This window comes from Mytilus californianus, unplaced genomic scaffold (assembly GCF_021869535.1).
Source record: "Mytilus californianus isolate M0D057914Y unplaced genomic scaffold, xbMytCali1.0.p SCAF_7, whole genome shotgun sequence".
NCBI classification, from domain to species: domain Eukaryota; kingdom Metazoa; phylum Mollusca; class Bivalvia; order Mytilida; family Mytilidae; genus Mytilus; species Mytilus californianus.
This window is the reverse complement of record NW_026262723.1, coordinates 19347483-19361448: the sequence shown is the minus strand read 5'-3', so window position 1 is coordinate 19361448 and position 13966 is coordinate 19347483.

The window sequence follows — 13966 nt, the reverse complement described above, 5'->3', positions numbered from 1 at the left end:
CAAAAAAAATGTCAAGATTACAAACCGCAAAAAAATAATAAAAAATATAAGAAGCCAGCTGACAACATGTTCTAGAAAATTATTGGCAATTAATATTTCATTCCAAATCCATTACCACAAAACATCTTCCTACAGTTATACTACATCTGGAAATTAGTAATAACAACACTTAACCTGTACCTTCAAAACTAATTGCTTCTTCTAAGACAAAAGCCAGATGAGATATTCATCACTTGAAGTGCTCCAACTAGAAATAGAAAGGGGCAGGGTGCCAGTGAAGGGCAGGGCACTTTTTTATGATAGGAAAAGGCACTTCTCATTTCTTTTGTCTACGTTTCTGTGTGTATCACGAGTTCACTTTTTTTTTACTGTCTATGTTGTTAATAAAGATGCATAAGTTGTTGTTTTGATTATTTACTCTATAAAATTTGCATTAGAAAAGTCATTCATACTACATGTTCATAAAACATGGCAATACACATTCATACATCAGATCACTATTAACCAAAAGAAGCGAAATAAACTTACTATTATCCCCCCTTGGAAAAAGGCGTCAGGGAGGGGCGCAATTGAAGGCACCCAGGGCGTGGCTAAGGGCACCCAGGGTGCGGCGCCCTTCTAATTTGGGCTAAAGAGACCACTGTCTTCTATACATATAAGATGTAATATTCTTATATTCGAACGGCCAACTACAGTAGTCAGAGGCGGATTTAGAGAGTTTTTCAAGGGACCCCCCCCCCCCCTTTCGTGGGAAAACTTTGGTTGATCATATACATGTAGTGAATCACTGAAGCATGACTGGAGCGGGCCCCCTCTTATGAAAATTTCTAGATCTGCCACTGGTAGTCCATTTTGTCTAGCAGTAATCCTCAAAAGTAAATAATATGTTTTTTCTTATCAACTTGATTATAACCTTGCTAACTATTACATAACTGTCAAGACACAGTATGCATGTTAAAACTACTTGCATTGTCATAAAGAGTAAACAATCATATTCCATAAAACAAACAAAAAAGTGTTTGTATCATTACTCTAGCTATTACAAACCATATAAATATATTATCATATGTGACTATCAAGCCTCCTTTAATGATATTAACCCTGATTCACCAATACTACAACTAAAATAAAAAACGAGGAGAAAAAAGACACTATATATTCTAATGCTTGGAGTGCAAGATTCCAATAAAAAACCCTATACCCACAAACCACCGATCTCAATACATGTATAAGCAGCTAAAATACGGCAAGCTTTTTAGAAAAGCTATTACTTGTACGGTATATACTTCAGAAATAATTCATGGGGGCTTGAATTTATCATGATTTTACCACGGGTTGGTCCTTTATGCTAAATATTTTACCACGAGCGACAGCGAGGGGTAACATATCAACATAAAGGGCTAACCCGTGGTAAAATCAATATAAATTCAAGCCCAATGAATTATTTCTATTTTAAAAGGACAAAGACAGCAATCCTTTTGGATCGAAGCGATCTATGTGATCTATGCTTGCTGTTCCCGTAATTGAACACACTATTAATATTGACGTAAACGACGAAGAAAATTGAATAATTTTTTAAGTGATATTCTTAAACGATATACAATAACATACTGAGACAGATTTGGATGAATTTAATTGACTATCTTACTTTTATTTTGACGGGGTTCTTAACCCGATTGGAATCGTTTCCCTCTTTAGCAAAGAAAGACGTATGTAGTATTTCTGTAATGTTAAAGATGTTAATATTTCAATTTTCGGGGGCCGCGAGATATAACGAAATGTCTCCCGAGTTGACAATGTCTTATACAATATACATTTCTGGATCATTTATATCGGTTCTGTATGTCCGAATTTGTTCTGAATTTCTTCACAAAGGCAATCGATCATGCAGATCGTGAACATTTCCAACCAAATTAATATTGTCATCCATTTGAGTCCGTTGTTTGTCGCCCGTCGTCGTCGCCCGTTGTACGATGATCCCGCATGTCGACCAACATGGCCGCCAACGTTTAAAGTAAAACATAGGTGTATAATGCAAGTATTGGACAGTTATAGATAGAGGAATTTTAGCGGACGCAAAATGTTCAGATTTTTAAGATCTACACTACCAGGAATTTACCTAGCGTTTACATGTAGATTTAATGCCACTACATATACAGTACTGATAAAGAATATAACCAATCAGTACATTTCTTACCCTTATCTTTTCAGTACATTTAATTATATGCATGTTTTCAAAATGTTGAGAAAAAGTTGTTTTCAGTACTGAAAATTTAAGAGTCATTTTCCAGTACTGAAAATTTCAGTCATTTTTCTGTACTGAAAATTTTAGTCATTTTAATGTACTGAAATTTCAGTCATGTTTAAGTACTGTAAATTTCAGTCGTTTTTCAGTACTGAAAAGTATAGTCATATTCAAGACCTAATTGAAAAGTTCTCGGTTATGCTATCACAAATATCATTAGATGGTTTTGAATAAATACAAGTATTATTTTTTAAACGCCATTGTTGTCATTTTTCTTTCATTTCAACCCGTTAAGGCATTGGAGATTCTTTTGATGAACTATATGGCCACATTCCGTACGTGCCTGTTAAAAGCTGGACTTTTAGTATTTGATTGTCGTTGTCGTCTGGTCATAAATGGTGTTATTCAATGTTTTGACGTAGAACAGGACGTTTTTTTTTCTTAGGATTAGTTTCACTAGTTAAAAAGTAGACTATTATAGCTTTCCATACGCTATCATTTTTCCATTGTTGAAGTGTGTGAAAACGGGAAAGGAGCAATGTCAAGAAGACAGCAAAATTCACTCAAGCATACATACACAACTAACATACAGTCTTCAATGTTTCGCAGTCCACACCATACAATATGCGCTCTGACAAAAATATGAAAAAGGAATACTATCCAGCTGTACAGCACAATATCATAATATAGAGGGGTGAAACCGATTTGCTGGCGTCTAACATTAAGACATTATGTTCGAATTTGTTCTGAATTTCTTCCTTGTTATGTGGTAGATAGTTGGCAATCATACCACATCTTCTTGTTTTTATAATACAATTAAAACTATAGATTATATAAATTCATGCAGCCATCAATATTAAAACTGTTGCTGCATAAGCAACAATGCGGGGTCATAACTATTTTTGACTAGATACTTTTTTGGACCACTCAATTGTAATGAAGTCTGTAATGCAGTTCACATGATTCTCCTATAGATAGAACACTTTCCTCTGATACCATGATAATTTGTAAAAAATCAAAGTAATTTTAAAGAAAATGCACACATTTCAAGATCTTTTTACAACATAAATCTTGGCTCAGTTTAATCAATTTCTGGATATTACCCATTATCTAAGTAAACCTTAGTTTTTACATATTGAATTGTTCTAAAGGACAAATTATGGATCAGACTCAAGTTTTTATTTCCAACTTGGCTTTTCGGTCATATAGTTCTTCAATCGTTTAAGTTCTTATACATGATTGGCTTTCAAATATTCGTCTTTGACCGTTCCTGATGAAGGTAAATCCAGAAAAGCGCTTTAAACACATGAAAGTTATAATGTATTGTTTTCATTTTTTATTAACAGATAACCTTTGCAGTGAAATTCCATGACGTACTTTCTGCAGACATTACCCAAGTTGACACGAAAACCATACAGGTGTAGTTATTGTTGTTAGTGATGTATAAATACCCTGCCACGTATGATCTGTGTTTTTGTTAGATGTTTTTCTGCTTTGTATCGATCTGATGAGTTAAAAATCTAGTTGTTCTTATGTTGTGCTGTAACACCACTGTCCCAGGTTAAAGGAGGGTTGAGCGCTCACAAACTGTTTAACTTCGCCACATTCTTTATGTGCCTGTTCCAAGTCATGAGCCTGTAGTTCAGTGGTTGTCGTTGGTTGATGTCTGTCATATTTGTTTTGTTTAAATTTAGGCCGTTAGTTTTCTCAATTGAATTCTTTATATTTTTCATGTCTTTTATAGCAGACTATACGGTATGGGTTTTTCTCATTGTTAAAGGCCTTTCGGTTGCCTTTAATTGCTTACATCAACTTCATTGAACTTGTGGATAGTTATCTCATTGGCAATCATTACCACATCACCTTATTTTTATATTCTAATACATCAATTTTGTAGTTTCAACTTCTTACTAGAGGTTCTAAAGAGCCTGTGTCGCTCACATTGGTCTATGTGCACATTCAACAAAGGCCACTCTCCAACATTGTTGAGGAGAATAGAACTCACGACAAAAAGCTCTGTTTTGTTGATCTTGTTTTGCTGATAATTTATTTTGTTTAGTTTCTCTCTTTCTTCTAGTTTTGGCTCAAAACACATAAGAGGGTAAACAAATATTCTTCATTTAAGGGCAATCACTCCTATACAGAGTGAGTTTACTAACTAACTATATCAGCAAACTTTGATTTGTTAGTAGATCTAGACTTGCTGATCATTTTTTTGATTCAAAGTGTCTATTTATTTATCATGCAAGGCAAAACGCCAAAAACAATTATGGTGAAAATCGTCATTAAAGAGCAATAACCCCAACAGAGAGTCAGAGAGTCCATATTATCCTAATTGTAGATCGTGTCTTGCTGATCGTTTTTTACTTATTTAAGATTCTATCTATCTATTATAATTTATAAGATATAAGGCAAAAACGCTGACAATTGGTAGAAATCGTCTTCAAAGGGTAACAACTCTAATAAGGAATCGACTGACGATTTCGACTATGCAATATTTATTTGTAGAACTTGTTTTGCTTATCATATTTGCAGTAAAAAGTTCTCTTTATCTTTTATAATTTTCAAGATAGTAGGCAAAAATCAAAAAAAAAATGATAAAATTGGTCATTTAAGGGCAATAACTCATATAAGAAGTCGTCTGACAGTTTTGACGTATATAGACAGTTGGTAGAGCTCAACATTCTGAACATTTCTGGCCGTGTCAGAATTTCTCTATTTATTACTGATTTAAAAATAATAGACAAAAATTGCATTTTACCCCTATCTTCTATTCTTAGACATGTCGGCCATCTTTGCTAGTAGGCTGGATCATCGGACACATTTTTTTAATTATATACCCTAATGATGATTATGGCCAAGTTTAAATTGGTTAAATTTGGCCCAGTAGTTTCAGAGAAGGTTTTTGTAAAAGTTAACAGACAACGACGGACGCCAAGTGATGAGAAAAACTTACTTGGTATGTCCTTTGATTGAGTTAAGCTATTTCAGTTGATATTTTATAGTGTGTCTTTCTATGTTGTGATGTTACACTATTGTTTCAGAAAAAGGGTGAAGGTTTGGTACCATTAAAACGTTTAAACCCGCTGTATTTGTTTGCACCTATCCTAAGTCAGGAATCTGATGTTCAGTAGTTGTCGTTTGTTGATGTGGTTCATAAGTGTTTCTCGTTTCTCGTTTTTTATATAGATTAGACCGTTGGTTTTCCCGTTTGAATGGTTTTACACTAGTAATTTTTGGAGCCCTTTATAGCTTGCTGTTCGATGTGAGCCAAGGCTCCGTGTTGAAGACCTTACTTTGACCTATAATGGTTTACTTTTATAAATTTTGACAAATGGAGAGTTGTCTCATTGGCACTCATACCACATCTTCTTATATCTATTGGCTCTTTGGGCCATGTGAGCTAAAATGCAATTATAAAGATTTAGGTTACTTTGCACTTGAGATAGCTGGCTATCAGTTTAAACACGAAACCAGCAATACCAATATTGATATTTTTTATTCAAATTGCATGCAATTAGAACCTGAATGTTGAAATGTTTCTTTTTGTTCTTCATGTGGTTTTAATATTGCATGATAATTTTGACAGCAGTAGATCTTAATTGAAGATCTAACTAATTTTTAGGATAGTAAGGCAGAATCCAGTTAAAATACATAATTTGAATTAAAGGAAATGTTAGATTTTTTTGCCTTGAATTAAAGCACTTCAATCCTAAGCGATTGGTATGAAAGAATTATTCAATATTCACAGATACATTTTCTACCCATGAATTTAATGTGAAAGTAAGGTGAAAGGAGCTGCACATGAAACATTTCAAGTGGAATTAGCATGAATCAAGCTTTCACATAAATTTGACAGTAACTGAACATATTTTAGATAATGTTAATGCTCATCTAGTACTATACCTTCTCTCTTTTATAATATATATAAATCTAAAATATAGATATGTCTTCTTTTTGGTATTGAACATTTGTTCATACTACCATTCTACATATTTTTTTCGTGTTGTTCAAATTAATTGGTCCTCAACAATACTAGTCATTCCTGTAAACTCTGACCAAAAATTCTCTAAATGCAATATATAAGATGCAACAAGAAATGTCTCGCCTGCTTTACTATTCATGAATTATTCTATGTTAATAATCCTATGGATAAAGTTTTAGTACAATGTGACACATAAACTCAACATGATTATCAATAATCCATGAAAATGAAAGTTTTGCTATTGCTTATTTTAAACAAGAAACAGAGAAAATCATGAAAATTTAATATTGACCAACGAACCATGAAAATATGAGGTCAAGGTCAGATAGATGAACCCTACCAGCTAGACATGTATTACTTAAAATCATTTCATTCACCAAATATAGTTGAACTTGACCTATTGCTTTAAGTATAAGAAAATCTTTAACATTGACCAATGAACTGTGCAAATGAGGTCAAGATCTGATGAAACCTACCAGCCGGACATGTATGTACCTTACAATCACTGTTCCATACACCAAATATAGTTGACCTACTGCTAAAAGTATCTGAGAAATGGACCTAATCATGTAACTTTTACCTTGATCATTGATCCAGGCAATGAGGTGGAGGTTATATAGTTAGGTCATATTACTAATGAGTAAGAAATTCATATAACAAAACAAGAAACTTATTTTCAAGCAGTCGCTGAACCATGAAAATGAGGTCAAAGCCAACAGACATATGACAAACCTTCGTAATATAAGGCATCTGTACAGAGACATGAAGCTTCCATATCAATTACCATCTAAAATATCAAGCTCAATACAAATAGTTTACGCCACAAAATTTTTATCTTTATGTTTACATGTCGCAGGTGTAGAATGTCATGTACATTGATGACTCGCATGCTGGATGATAGTGGTATTATTCTTGATAAATTTTGAAACTGAATGGAGAATGTGTCTATGGGCCACAGATGCCCCTGCTTGTAAATATGCATGAGTCAACTTCCACATACAGATGCAGGATTCACGTAGTTAAGACTGTGTTGTGAACGGAAAGACAGATTTAGCAATTTTTCCATTTATAAAGGGGCATAACTCAAGAACGATAACAGTGACACCGCCCAATTTCGAACTTGATCTGTGTTTTGTGGTAATTAGCATTGTGTATAAGTTTTATAACATTTGGTTGAGGCAAACTAAAGTTAGAGAACGGAAACCAATTTTGGGGACGGACAGACGGGACGGACAGACGGACATGGGTAACACTTAATGCCCCCTCCGCTACGGCGGTGCATAAAAACAAATTACCTATGGGAAAGAGTCCTACTTGCAAAAGACAGAAATGAAAGATGTTAATTCTTTTATGAAAGTTTTGTTAATTTACAATAATTTAATCTTCTAAAAATAGTTTACTCAAATATTCAAGTGCCTGTACCATGCTAGGAACTGTCGCATTGGTTGTCTCATGTCAAACTTTGTATTTAAAAGAAATAAATAGGGAATGTGTCCATGGGACACAGATAATGCCCCAGCTTGCATATAACTTTATAGTGATGCTACCCAAATTCGTACTTGATCTGAGCTAAAGCGGGGGCATAAAAATTGTTATTTGAAAAATTCTGTGTTGATATATTTTTTATTTATCTTATTCACAACTTTTATAGACTCTTGAAAATTTAGAGCATGCAACATGTATGGTGTATGGATCGACTGCATATTGCACTTTGGGGTTTTGTTTATTGATGGGCTGCTGCTTGATTCATAGCCGAAAATATGAGGTTTGGGGGGCAGGGGCCCAGCCCCACTTTTGGAGCTACAAAAATGGTTAATGCATAGACTTTTTACATGTCCCACACCATGGAATGACCTCAAAATTTGTAAAAACTCTTGTTATTTCAATTTTCTATTTCATTTTAAACTAAATTTTCCATTTAAAGACCTTATCTGTAATGCTCATACAATGATTTTTATTTGAATTGTATAATATTATGAAAGAGCTTGTGGTTGAAAAAAATATACACTCATTACAAGTTAAGTCCAGGTTCTTTTGATTTGTTACATTGTAGCATTGTTTAGAAGTTCTCTCCTGCATATAATTTCTATTATTAGTAATCATGGATTTCTTCATACATTTGCATGGTATATCCTTGTAAGATGTTGAATCAATGATAAAATCCTGTTATGCAATAACCGCACCAGACTCTTGGAATACTTCATACAGTTGCCGTAATCTAAAAATAAAAATCAGTGTATAATTTTTGTAAAATAATCATCAAATACTACCTTACCAATCAGGGTTCTCACACTTGAAAATATATATTCTATCCCAAAATAATGAAAACGTACAATCTGGTTTTCATTTGCTCTGCTTGCCAAATGTACAACGCATGTACATGCATACAATACATAAATATTGTATGCGGCAGTTGCTTGTGAAGAAAAAGGGGCTTAAAATTAAAAGTCAGACTTTTGTGAAAATTATGTTCCTTCATATGATTTTTCTTTTTACTGCTCTAAACATAACAACTTGAATGTAAATTTGAGGAGAGGCATGTTGTCTAGTTTTTAAGAAAAGTGTTAAAGAAGAAAAAACAAACAAATAAACTTAGATTTTTTTAAATCAATTTTTCACTTTTGTAAACATGGTAAATGTTACATATATATATTTGTATTGTTTAGTGATATTTGTATTATTTTGTAGCAGTCTGACTCTGATTGTTTGGATTTCATACTTATGAATATCTTATATCATAGGACCGAAGACACCCCCTCCCAATGTTTGTTATGCTATTATATTTTCATGTATTTACTTTTAATATTTCTACATAGGATTTTGAAAATAAATACACGGCAATCTCCAGATGTTTTTTTATGAATGAATTACAACGATTATAAATGACATCATCGAACAATCAGTTTTTACTGTGATATAACAACATAAGCCTTGTGAAATAGGAAATATATGGAGAAGTGTATGAATTCTAAAGTTGTCCATATTCCAACCTGGCTGGTACACAGGGGGGGGTCTCAACCTACAAATTTGTGTACAGACGTCCGATTGAGGGTTGGAAAACACCTCCCATTCATATATTGATTTATGTGTAAATCCCTTCCCATTCATTTTATAATGTATATATCTAATAAGAAAATCAAAAATTTATATATAATTCCCAGCTATCATGAAATCTGATTTCAATGAGATGTTAACCAGATGGGATCTGTGATTCATAGTATGAGATAAAAAGATCAAAACACAGTTTTTACAGACATCTTAACCAGTCTTTCCGCTTAACTTTTCAAAGCACAGGCCAGAGGGGCCAGTACATTCTGAAATCTACAGGCCCAAAGTTTGAACAGTTGAAAAACATTTAACCTGAATACAGGTTGTACACAAACTACTTCTACCTGTTTAACTTTGATGTCTATATAAGTTGGCGCCAGGTAATCAAATAATTTTAATAGGTCTTTCCACTTTTCCGTGGAAAGACCTATTGGTTTTCTTCTGATTATTATTATTATTATTAGGTCTTTCCACTTTTCCGTGGAAAGACCTTTTGATTTTGTTCTGATTATTAAGTCTTTCCACTTTTCCGTGGAAAGACCTATTGGTTTTGTTCTGATTATTATTTTTTTTCTTCCGCCTAATTTTATTTTTTCCTTCGCTGTTTTTTTGTTTCGCAAGATATCGCTTAGACATATGGTATATGATATCGAACAGTTAATACGCTTTTGAAACTGACACCGCGTAACCAAAAACTTTTCGATGTAAGAGTTACCTCCCCGAACATTCTTTTTCTCGCAACCGCATAAGAAACCGACTAATTTATTTTACCAAATTGCTCGTTATATCCTCAGGATGATTTGATTAATTTTGACCGAAGCTATCCGGAGACTCCATATGAGAGTTATTTCCCCTTATGCATTTGATATAAGTGATGTGCATTTGTAACTGAAAAACCATAACTTATAAAGACCTGAGGTCTTTTGATTTGAGGTCCTCTGTCAAAAAAAAGAAAATAAGGTCAAGGTCAAAGGTCAAGGTCATATTCTAAATTTTGATTTTGGCTTGTTATCACTTATTTTCAGAGATTGTATAAGATATCGACAAAATATTTTTACAGAATTGTTCGTTGCGACATGTCGTAACACGTAAATTTTAGTTGAAAGGGTACGTAGACATTCAATGGTAGTTTTCGCCTCTTTTATATCTAATATTAGCTGTATGGTAATATAACTGATTAACAATATATAGTAGAGACCTAGAGTGTTTTGATTTGAGGCCCTTGTTTCATGACCTTGAAATTGGGGTCAAGGTCAAAGTTTGATTTGACGTTCTAGATTTTGACATTTGCTTTAACTTTTAATGTATGCCTGATAAAGCTATGGTACTTTGTGCATTAAGTTGCAAGCCATATGACCTTGAAAAAATCAACCGGAAATGACCTTTTGTAAACCGGAAGTAGCTGTTTCTTGTCCATATTTAATGTAAAAGTACATAGAACCATATATTTTTGGAATCAAGTTCAAGTAAACTATCAAATGATACCGGAAGTGACCTTTTTCAAACCGGAAGTAACAAATTATCTCCCTTATTTCAAACAAAAATGTATAGAAACCATATATTTTTTAATTCAGCGAATAATAAGCTATAATTTGGCGCTGAAAATTACATTTCTAACCGAGTTTTAATATTTTTAACATCAAAATATATCGTTTCGGGTGGAAAGACCTTCAACTGTTCTCTGAACAATTGGTTTTTAATTATTATTATTATTTTTTTTTTCTTCCGCCTAATCTTTTTTCCTTCACAATTTTCTTATTTTGCAGGATGTCCCTTATTTATTTGGTATATGATATCGAACAGTTAATACGCTTTTAAAACTGACACTGCGTAACCAAAAACTTTTCCATGTAAGAGTTACCTCCCCGACCACTGTTTTTCTTGTTATTTCTCATACGTCGCATCAGTATAATAAACCGATAAATTTTACCAAATTGCTTGTTATATCCTCAGGATGAATTGATTAATTTCAACCGAAGCTATCCAGAGACTCCATATGAGAGTTATTCAAGGTCAAAGATCAAGGTCATATTTTAAAATTTTGATTTTGGCTAGTTATCACTTATTTTCAGAAATTGTAAAAGATATCGACAAAGTATTCTTACAGAAATGTTAGTTACGACATGTCGTAACATGTAAATCTTAGTTGAAAGGGTACGGAGACATTTAATGGGAGTGTTTTATTTAAAATTACACGTATGGTGATAAAACTCATTTATCATATATAATTAAGACCTAGGGTCTTTTGATTTGAGGTCCTTGGTTTATGAACTTGAAATTGAGCTCAAGGTCATAGGTAAATTTAACGTTCTAGATTTTGACCTTGGCTTTTACCTCATATGTAAACATGATAAAGCCATGGGACTTTTTGCATTAGGTTGCAAGCCATTTGACCTTGAAAAAACCAAATGTATTTTAACTGGGAAACCATAAGTGATAGAGGCCTAGGGCTTTTTGATTTGAGGTGCTTGGTCCATAAAAATGAAAATGAGGTCAAAGGTCAAGGTCATGATCAAAATTTTGATTTTGGCTTGTTATCACTAATTTTCAGAAATCTTATAAGATATCGACAAAATATTTTACAGAATTGTTAGTTGCGATATGTCGTGAAAGGTAAATTTGAGTTGAAAGTGTACGGAGACATTTAATGGGAGTTTTCTCCCCTATTATATTTAAATTTACACGTATGGTGATATAACTCATTTATCATATATAATTTAGACCTAGGGTCTTTTGATTTGTGGTCCTTGGTTTATGACCTTGAAATCGAGCTCAAGGTCATAGGTAAATTTAACGTTCTAGATTTTGACCTTTGCTTTTACCTCATAAGTATACATGATAAAGGCATGGGACTTTTTGCATTAGGTTGCAAGACATTTGAATTTGAAAAAGCCAACCGAAAGTGACCTTTTGTAAACCGGAAATAGCTATTTTTTGTATTAGATTAATGAAAAAGTATATAGTACCATACATTTTTTTAATCAGTGTCAAGTAAACTATCAAACAATACCAGAAGTGACATTTTTCAGACCGGAAGTAAAAAATTATATCCCTTATTTATATCTTTTTGTATAAAAACCAAATATTTTTGGAATCAGCGTACAATAAGCTGTCATTTGACTCTGGAATTGACATTTAAAACCAAATTTTAATATTTCATATCAAAATAGATCCTTACTGGTGGAAAGACCTTGGTTTTTAATTTTCTTCATTTTTTGTTTGTTTACTTAATTAATGTCAATTTCTACTATCTGCTAAATGCCATTTTTATATGCTGTGCACACTATAGACCGCTAGCCATCTTCTGCAACCATGGTAACAAGTGCTAGCTAAGTTTTGTTATATATATCATCTATATAATAAACAATGATACGCCCGTTGCCTCTTCAAAGAATAAAGTTCAATAACTTCTCAACGTCATATCAGAAATTTATATAAAAAAACGGAGGTTATTTTAAGATATAAACCAGTCACCAAAGTTTCATGAAAACTGCTCAAAGCACTTTAAAGATATTGTTGGAAAACTGGAAAAATCACCCCCTTTATATGAATAAAATCCATTAACTAGGAAACGTAGAATCTAATATTTGTAAAAATTGAAAGGGAGCTTACGTCAATAGATATAAACAATTCATATCTTGTTTACATATTTGATACCATAGATACATACACTAAGATTATTCTCTTTGTGCTGAATTCCGAAACCAGAACTTAACAAAGGTTATAATGTTGGCATTAAAATCTAATTCGAATCACACTCCCGACTAATTTCATTACAAAGATGAAAAACAAGTGAATTAAATATTAAAATTTGATTAAATTTTGGAACGTTATCTAAGCGATTCATCACAACTAATCTACATTTGAATGTACTAACCCTTAGATCATCCTTATTTTGTGTTTGCTCATAAAAAATAGAGTTCTGGTATTGAATATTGATAACTTGAATCATATCAATATTGCACCCTTGTCTCGTGTTTCACGTTTCGTATGTAACACAGAGGAATTGAAGTTCATAATTTCAATAAATTATGAAATTAATTTAAATGCATCAAATAAATAGTGGGGACAGTTCGTTTTCATCAATACTTATTGAATTTACTCGAGAAAAAATAATTTGATGTTGGGTTATAAATTGAAAAGATAGTTACTTTCCACACGATTGTGTGCTATAACTTTGTTTTTTTCAAATTATTGTGAACCCACAAATTCTTTTTGCACTTAGGTCCGAACCTGTTGATGAGTTTCCTCTACATTATCCAAAACTCTGAGATATCTTCCGACAAATTATACAATAACAATTTCAAGATGGGTGAAAAATGTTCGGAAAAGTGGATTTAGGGACTTTTGCAATTATCATTTCCTAATATAGAATATGAACATCTTTGTGATATATCACAGACGTAAATTCGCCATTTGTTTTTAAGACAAAAAATAATAGTTTATTGGGGGACAGAAAATAATTGTACATACATATTATGCATTTCAAAAATATTCAATACATGAAATACATGATAATGAGTACAAAGTTACGGAAATACATATAAAGTTAATACTACATTTAGATATAAAAGTAAAACTACATTTAGAATAAACTTAAAACTCCACTCAGATATAAAAATAAAACTACATTCAGATATAAAAGTAAAACTGCATTTACATATAAAAGTAATACTACATGTAGATAT